Genomic DNA, 9,128 nt, shown 5'->3' on the forward strand with positions numbered 1-9,128 from the left:
CACGCCGTGCAGACAGGACCTGCAACGCGCCCGCAGGCAACGCGTGCCCAGACCTGCCCTGCAACACGCCGTGCAGACAGGACCTGCAACATGCCCGCAGGCAACGCGTGCACAGACCTGCCCTGCAACACGCCGTGCAGACAGGACCTGCAACGTGCCCGCAGGCAACGCGTGCACAGACCTGCCCTGCAACACGCCGTGCAGACCGGACCTGCAACGCGCCCGCAGGCAACGCGTGCACAGACCTGCCCTGCAACACGCCGTGCAGACAGGACCTGCAACACGCCCGCAGGCAACGCGTGCACAGACCTGCCCTGCAACACGCCGTGCAGACCGGACCTGCAACGCGCCCGCAGGCAACGCGTGCACAGACCTGCCCTGCAACACGCCGTGCAGACCGGACCTGCAACGTGCCCGCAGGCAACGCGTGCACAGACCTGCCCTGCAACACGCCGTGCAGACCGGACCTGCAACGCGCCCGCAGGCAACGCGTGCACAGACCTGCCCTGCAACATGCACCTCAGGGTAATACGCTGCACGGACAGCACCTGAAACATGCACCTGCAGGCAAGATGCCACACAGACCTGCCCTGCAGCATGTGCCCACGGGCACCAGGCTGCACAGACCTGCCCTGCGACATGCAGCTGCGCACACCGTGCCATGCAGACCTGCCCTGCACCATGCAGCCACATACACTGTGCCACATGGAGCTGCCCTGCACCACGCAGCCACGTACACCGTGCCACGCAGTCCTGCCCTGCACCACGCAGCCACACGGACCTGCCCTGCCCCACGCAGCCACGCACACCGTGCCACGCGGACCTGCCCTGCACCATGCAGCCACACGGACCTGCCCTGCACCACGCAGCCACGTACACCGTGCCACGCAGTCCTGCCCTGCACCCTGCAGCCACACAGACCTGCCCTGCACCATGCAGCCACGCACACCGTGCCACGCGGACCTGCCCTGCACCACGCAGCCACACGGACCTGCCCTGCACCATGCAGCTGCACGCACCGTGCCATGCAGTCCTGCCCTGCATCCCGCAGCCGCATGGAGCTGCCCTGCACCACGCAGCCGCGCGCACCGTGCTGTGCGGAGCTGCCCTGCGACACAACTTTTTGCACTTCTTGTAGCTTTGCATTCGTGACATCAGGTTCCTCACGATCGGTGTCGCTGTCAATCACAAGGCGATTCAAGCCCAAAGCGCTCCGCTCCGCGACGTGCAAGTTTCCTGGAGCACGGCGCGGGGCTGCTGCTCGGGGACACGGGCCGGCGGGGCCCCCCGCGGCGCGCCGCCCCTCGCCGGCCCCGCTCGCGTCCCGGCTCTCCCCGGGGGGCACCGAGAGGGGCTGCGAGGTGCTGGCAGGGGCAGCAACACCTCCGCCCAAGCCCCTCGGGAAAAGCCCCGCGCGCGGGGCGGGGGGCGCGGAAGGAGCCCTCGCCCCGGAGAGGGCCGGCGGGCGCCCCGCAGCGCCCCGCCGGAGCCTGTCGCGGGGCCCTCCTCAGCCGCCTAAACCGCGGGGCGCTCTGCGCAGCGCGGCCGACCGCCCGTGCCCGCCGCGGGGGTTCGGCCGGAGGAGCGCGGCGCGGAGCGCGCCGGCCGGGGCGTTGCAGCGGCAAACCGAAGGGATCCGCGCGCGCGCAGAGCCCGCCAGCAGCGCGGCCCCTCTGAGGCCGAAGGCACGTGCAAGCGCTTCCCGCGCACGCCGCGCCGAGAGCGCCGCAGGCATCTCCGAGGACGCCGCAGCGACGGAGACCACGGCAGCAACGGGAAGCGCCGCCGGGAAACGCCTGCAGGCGGGAGCCGCTCAGCCTCCCGCGCCGCCGCGGGAGCGGGAGCTAAAGGGAACCGCTCGGTGCGGCGAGGACGAGTGCTGCAAACTCCTGGTTGCATCTCCCGACCTTCAGCTGTGTCCGAACAGACACTTTAATCGGGCAGGTACCACCCCAGCTGCCTAACCGCAAACCTTCTGGGAATGTACATGGAAGTTAAGCGCAATGATCAGCGGGTTTCTGAGCAAACGTCTGCAGGTGCGAAATTTTCCGCCAGCTCAAACGCTAAACGCGAGACGCGCAGGTAACTGATGTGCCCCGGGCAGCCGAGCCGCCTTCCCGGGCCGCCGGCTCCCCGCATCCCGCCGGACGCGGCACAGCCCCGCGCCCTGCACCTCTCGCAGCGCCAGACGGCCGCGCTTCCCCGGCAGAAAGCGTCCGGGGTAAAACACCCGGCACCCGCCGGCTTCCGCCCCCCGACCGCACCACGGCAGGCGCCTCCCGCCAGGGCCTCGCCACGAGAGCCGGCAGCCCCGCGCGCGTCGCTCCGGGCGAGCCGCCCCTTCGGAGGCTCCTTTGCCCCCTCCTGCCCTCTGCAAGCTGCAACGCCCTGCAGGGAGCCGGGGCGCAAAGGCACGCCGCCGCCGCCGCCGCCGCCCCGCGGGATAACGGCACTGCGAGCGACCGGAGTCGCTAACCGCTGCCTCGGCACGCTGACCGCGGATTCCCGCGGCTGCCGAAACCGCAACCGGTGACGACGCCGGCGAGTTTCTGCCACGACGCCCCGCAGACGTTGCTCGCCCGCGCAGAGCCGCGAGGAGCCGAGCCGGGACCTTCGCTCCCCGGAGCCCGTCCGGGCTGTGCGCAGGCTCGGATTACCGGGGCTCACACTTAGCTCGTACCGAAGCTCAGTTACGTGGAGATACAAGCAATTTTGTGAGCACAAACGATCCCATGAGATATCCACCACAAAATCTCAGCTTCAGTCTTGGCGTCCTTTCAGCCACAAACGCGAAACCCGCTTTGCTCAGAACCCGGAAATTATTTCTCATTTGTTTTAACTAAAGACGGGATAAGCGTAGGGGAGCTCAGGGCACTCGGATGACACAGCCACCTTTCTATTTTCAGCTAGCTTGAAATTCAAGCGACTGTAGTCGCTGCTGTAATGTATTTAAGCTGCGGTGCTTATGGAAAGGGCAACGCCACAGCTCCTCGCAGGCGCAGAGCCAGCTTAACGGCGTTAACCGCAGAGAGGAAACACAGGCTTAGACACACATCCACTGCAACAGAGAACTGCGGAAAACCTTCCAACAGAATTAAATCACTTGCAAGTGCTACCAGTTGCTTGAGAAAGAGGAAAGGGGGGGAGAAGCATCAAGGGACACACACGAGCACGAGAAGCACCAGAAACCACGGCAGAAGCGACGCAGGGAAACCCAGCAGAGAGCCCGGAAGCGAGAGGGAAGAGAGGCTTTACCCGGCCCACGACGCTTTGGGAGAGCCCGCGTGCCGCCGGCCCGAGGCACGGAGCTGCGGCCTCACCACGCGTCGCTGGAGCAGAAACCCAGCGGCGCCAGCGCCCGCCGTGCGCCCGCTGCCCGCCTCGCACCCGGCCGTGCCCGCAGCGACCCGCTGCGCTCGGCGGCGGCTGATCAGAGGCGGCCGCTTGCGATTCGGCAGCTCTCGGGCTTAGCGGCCAACCTCAGGCTAACAGTACTTAAAACTTTCCTAAACTTCACGAGCTTTGGCCCCTGCGAAGCGAGAGGCTGTCGCTACAACCCCTTCTCCCATCACACGTGCCTCCCCTTCGGCCGCTCACGGCTCCCAGGTAACGTATCGCTGCTTCGCTCGCTGGGACGGGACAACTTCCATCGGCGAGCACCCCCTCGGCCCGAAACGAACTCCTGCGTGTGCTTAACTTCACCCACTGCGAGGGAAACGATCCACGTTACTGAACGCTACTTGGATTGCACTTAATTCCCTGCAGGGTCAAGGCATAGCTGCATTTATGTTAGAGTCCAAGCAAAAGTATTAGTCCTGACTGGCCGCGGCTCCGCTGTAACTCAGGGAGCTGTAATTTAAAAGAAATTACCCAGCTTAGTTACGCACGCAGCCGCCTGTGCTGACGATTACGCAGGGATTTAGAGAGCCCGGGGAGGTGCGAGAGGCGCCCTGCGCGGGGCAGCGGCTTGAGCCGCCGGCGCCGGCCCTGCGCCGAGCGACGCGGTCCTCGCGGCCGCCGCGGCCTCTCCCCGGGAGCAAACCCCGGAGGAAACCCGGCGAGCAGGAAATCCAGCCGATGGCGGATAGAATTTCCATATTTCGTTTTTACCAAGGAAAGAAAGGCCGGCTCCCCTCCTCCCGGGGGAATCAGGCCGGTCCAATCTGTTAAGCTGGCCCCCTGCCAGCAAGGCTATTAAAGAGGGGGGTTCAGCCGCGCATAAGCCTCTTTAGCCTGAACTGCGGAGCCGGCGGGGGATCGAGTGCCCCCGAGACGAGCGCGGGCAGCGGAGAAGGGCAGCTGGGGCGCAGAACACCAGTGCACTAACCAGGAACATTATATATAAACATATATATATATATATATATATATATACACACACGCATATATATGTGTGTGTGTATATACACACATGCATGCCTATATATGCATATATATATATATATTTTAAAATGTGTAGCGTATATGTGCACATATAAATGTATTTATTTATTTATATAGAAAGATGCATTTCCCTGTGTTCAGGGTGACTGAGGATTAACCCTCCCGCTGTCCGCTAGTAAGTGGCTTCCCCTTCCCGCCCCCCTCGCTGCCAGCGGTAGCGGCTCACGGACAGGAGAGATTTTCAAGCAGCACCTAAAAATACCTTCCCAGCACCGAGCAGACGAGCCGCGAGCGACGCCCCAAGGGGTCAGCGTCACGCTGGGGACGGGATGGGGCGCCTGGCACGCTGCAGCGGGAAGCCCCCTACCAGAAGGGGAAACTCAGCCGCTCGGAGCCCTGTTAACTCTGAAGTCTATCAATCACCTAGGACATGGTGATCAAAAGCCTCACGTCACTACACTTGCTACCCAGGGCTAGAACGTGATGAACGGTCACAGGGTTTTATTGACCAGGGTCTTAAAAACCTCAACCCGTGGCTTCACCTGCCGGCTTTCCCTTCTGGAGGATGCTTCCGGAGCGCCTGCAAATCCCAGTTATTTCCCCGAGCGACCGCGATTACCTGTAAACCTCCTTCGCTCCTGCGAAGGGGCTTTTCCCGAGCGATGGTGGGGTCTGACTGTCCCACGTGCCGCGTGGCTCCCAGATGCCTTGTGACAGGCGGTGAACAAACAGCTTAAATAACTGCACTACCTCGGCTGCCCGAGCCCGCGGCAGCGCCCGTGCAGGAGCGACGGCCGGTGGGAGCAGCCCCGCTCGCGCTGCGCCGCCTCCTCCACGACCCCGCGGGCATAAACGCAGCTGCGCCCTTCACTTAAGGCTTTCCATAATTAGAGCCCATTAATTACCAGCGAAGCGCCCTCCAAATTCCTCAGGGAGCTTCCCGGAGGCCCCGTCTATGCCGGATGCCGCTCGCCAGGCTCCTGCCCGCGCGGAGAGCGCTACGCTTTGGAAGCGACGTAGTTTTGAGTTTTCCCCTTGCAGGCGGAGCCAGGAAAAGCAGCGCCTTCGCCGCAGGAGCGGTCGCCGCTTGCGGGGCCGGCGCTGCCCGCCGCGGCGGGGCAAGCGGAGCTTCGGGCGCCCACGGGGCCTTCGGAGGCCACGCGGTGACGGGCTCTTCACGCGATGCCCGTGTGCCCGACAGCCGGGTGATGCCCACGGGTTTCGGTGAGAAGCCCTATCGCGTTCAACGCTTCCAGCCCGGCACCGCTTGGAAGCTTTGGCAAAGATGAGTTTCCATCATCAGCGTTTCGAAAGCCTGGTCGGATTCTCCAGCGCGGCAGCCGTCCAGGGCCACTGGGGAGGACAGACACACGGACAGCGCGGCAGGACGAGCCCCCTCGCAGAGCGGAGAGCAGCACTCGGCTGCCACAGCCGACTTGCACGGCGGGGACACGAGCAGCGTCGCCCCACCTGCAGCGAGCAGGTTTCGGGGGCAAGCAGGAAACCCCCTTCCCCGCACCTCCGCCTGCTGAAGCGCTGCCCAAGCGGCCAGCCCCAGCCGTGACGGCCAGGGAGCTCGCTGCAGTGCATGGCCAGAGCTCGGCACGTGGCTGGAATTGCCACGGAGCATGCTGGGCCCTCCCCATGGTGGGACCACACTGCAGTGCATGGCCAGAGGCACCACAGCACATAACCAGGACCTCCCCACGGTGGGACCTTGCTGCAGTGCACGGCCAGAGGCACCACAGCACGTAACCAGGACCTCCCCACGGTGGGACCTTGCTGCAGTGCACGGCCAGAGGCACCACAGCACGTAACCAGGACCTCCCCACGGTGGGACCTCACTGCAGTGCACGGCCAGAGGCACCACAGCACGTAACCAGGACCTCCCCATGGTGGGACCTCACTGCAGTGCACGGCCAGAGGCACCACAGCACGTAACCAGGACCTCCCCACGGTGGGACCTCGCTGCAGTGCACGGCCAGAGGCACCACAGCACATAACCAGAACCTCCCCATGGTGGGACCTCGCTGCAGTGCACGGCCAGAGGCCCCCCCTTCCCCCCCCGCCGCCGCGCTCCCCTCCCAGGGCTGCTCGAAACGCCCGACCAAACGGCGACCTGTGCGAGGGGGGGGGGGGGAAGGGGGCGGAGAGCGGGCGCCCATCCCCGCGGCGCCGGGGCGCCTCCCGCACCGCTGCCTCCGCGCCGAAACCGGCTCCTGCTGCTGCAAAAACGCACGCGAAAACGCGGCGGCACTTACAGCTCCGCGCAGCCTCCGCGCACGGCCCGGCGCTGCCGCGCACCGCCCCCGCGCGCCGCGCACCGCCCCCGCGCACCGCCCCCGCGCACCGCCCGGGCTCGGCGGAGCCGCGCGCGCGCAGGGGCGCGGGCAACCGGCGTCTGAGCCGAAAACCGGGCCGGGTTAACCGGCGGCTTCACTCCGGCCGCTGCTCCCGACGCAGCCACGAAGGCGGCGCAGTCCCCTGCGGCGGCCTGTCCGGCTGGGCCAGCCCCGGCCGCGGAGCGGCGGCCGCTGCGCGGGGTCTCAGCGGGCTCGGCCGGCCTCACGCGGGCGGCTCGGGGCTGGCCCTTCCGCGGGTTTAACCCACTACGCTGCCCCGGGCTGCGGAGCGGCGCCGGGGAGCCTCCCTGCGGGCAGCGCCGGCCCGGGCCCCCCGCGGGGCGCAGGCGCCCCCGGCTCCCGCCCGGGCTCCACCAGCGCCCCGGGGAAACCTGCGCTCTGCAAGGGAAACCAGCCTCCCCCTCCCGTGCCAGCCGCTGCTCAGGCTACAGCCCCCCGAGCCCCAACGGCCAGTTTAAGAGAAAAAAAGAAGAAAAGTCACTGAAAAGACTCCAAAGGGCTTTTCTGGGATTTGGCTGGGACCCCACCCAGCCCAAAAAAGTCACAGCGTTTAAAGCATTCACAAGCAAACACCGTTCGAAAGATTTCTGCAGAAGGAGGAAAAAAAAAAAAAAAAACACCGCATTTCTCCACGCTATTATTACACCTCATCAAATATTAACGAGAAATGCAGGTTAAGTTTGGACGTTAATCATAGCGAGGCTTACGGCGAGGAGGGTGCAGAGCTATCGTGGCAGTCGGACCAGGACAGCACCAGTAGCAAAACATTCATGTGAAAAAACAGGCGGAGGCGGGGGGCTTCACACCTCTGCATTTCTGTATATACATAAATGCAATTTTTTTGATAATAGCAACCAGCAATTATACTGTTCAGATATTTTAAAACAGTTTCCATTTCAGGATCTTTGCTGTTGAGTTAGGGGTTTTAGAAGTAATGCAAGCAGAAATTAGGCCAAGTGGTATTTTGGTTTCTAGCCCCTTTGCAGGCTGGGTTTCGTGGCACCCAGCACGCTGGCGCACTCGTGTTCCCGACGCTACTGAAACTCCGCTTTCATCAAAACCCTGTTTTCATCGGCATTTTCAGGGCACCGAGAAAGCGCTCGCGTTCGTGCCGAGTGTCGCACGCTGCTCCCCGCGTGCAGCTTTCTGCTTTCCGCCGGCAGCCCTCGCCCGCCGCGGCGCTAAGCCCTTCCTTCCTTCCCGGCCCTCCCCAGGCCGGCGGAGGAGGTTGCAAGAGTTAACTGGGGGAGCGAAGCCCTCGCGCAGCCTGCCAGCGGAAGGGACTCGCTCGCGCGCTGGCATCAGCGCGGCGGCGGATCCGGCCGCCGCGGGGCCGTTCCCAGCGGCGCGGGGCGCGCAAAGCCTTTGCTTCGCCCGAGAAAAGCCGGCTGGGCCGGGCGGGCGCCGCGCCGAGGTTACTCGCGGCCGCTCGCCCCGGCCCCGCATCACCGCAGGCCAAGTACAAAAACTGCAGTAATGACCAACGTGCCAACCAAAAATGCCGATAATCGTCATAAAAACGCAGGATCGCCGGCAGGGCTGTCGTCTCCCCAGGGCATATGTCCTACAGCAGCGCTATGTGGAGTGTAGGGGGGATAACTCACTGAAAACATCATAAAAATCAAATAAAACACCATGCAAAAGACTGCAATGTTTCGGAGCGCTTCGGGTTACTCGTGTAGCTCCTGCAACCGTTTGTAGCCAACCAACAAATGCCGTGGGGGGCGTGGTGGCACCCTGGGGTGCTCTGAGCATTCCGCAGAACGTTACATTTCTGCAGGAAATAATTTTGGTTTAGATCATCTGCATAATGGTGTTAATCTAGAACTGAGCTGTACTGCACATACTAAGCAAAAGGCATTTCAAATTGAAGAGGGACTAGAGTATCTTTGTCTTTTTTTGCTTCCCTCCTTGTGAAAGAATTTCTAACTAACCTCAGAACAATTTCTACCTTTTCTGCCTAAGACTGGTCTACGCAGAAATCTGTGAAAGAGACATTTAAATCTGTTGAACTCGTGTCTTTTGTTATCCCAGCCTTTTGTTATTTATTCACAGCTTTTATTTCAAATGCAAATTTAGCTTCTGATTGCGATTGCTTTAAAACAAAGCAATGATTTACACCCTTTCTAGATACTATTCTAAAGTTAAAAAAAGTAAAATAGTTTAGTAATTTCAGTACTGGCTCCTGCATAGACCAGCTGCCACTCACCTTAGAGGGAAAAGAAAAAAAGAAAAAAAAAAAAAGAAACCCCACATGCTTTAGCAGGACGCTCTCGCACCCTCTGAGGAAGCGGCCCGGCTTCGCGCGGTGCCACCTCGCAGCGTTTCCACGCAGGGTTCCCACGCAAAGGTCTGCTAGCCCTGAGCGTGCCGAACGGGCGG

Source organism: Rhea pennata, chromosome 14, assembly GCF_028389875.1.
Source record: "Rhea pennata isolate bPtePen1 chromosome 14, bPtePen1.pri, whole genome shotgun sequence".
NCBI lineage: Eukaryota > Metazoa > Chordata > Aves > Rheiformes > Rheidae > Rhea > Rhea pennata.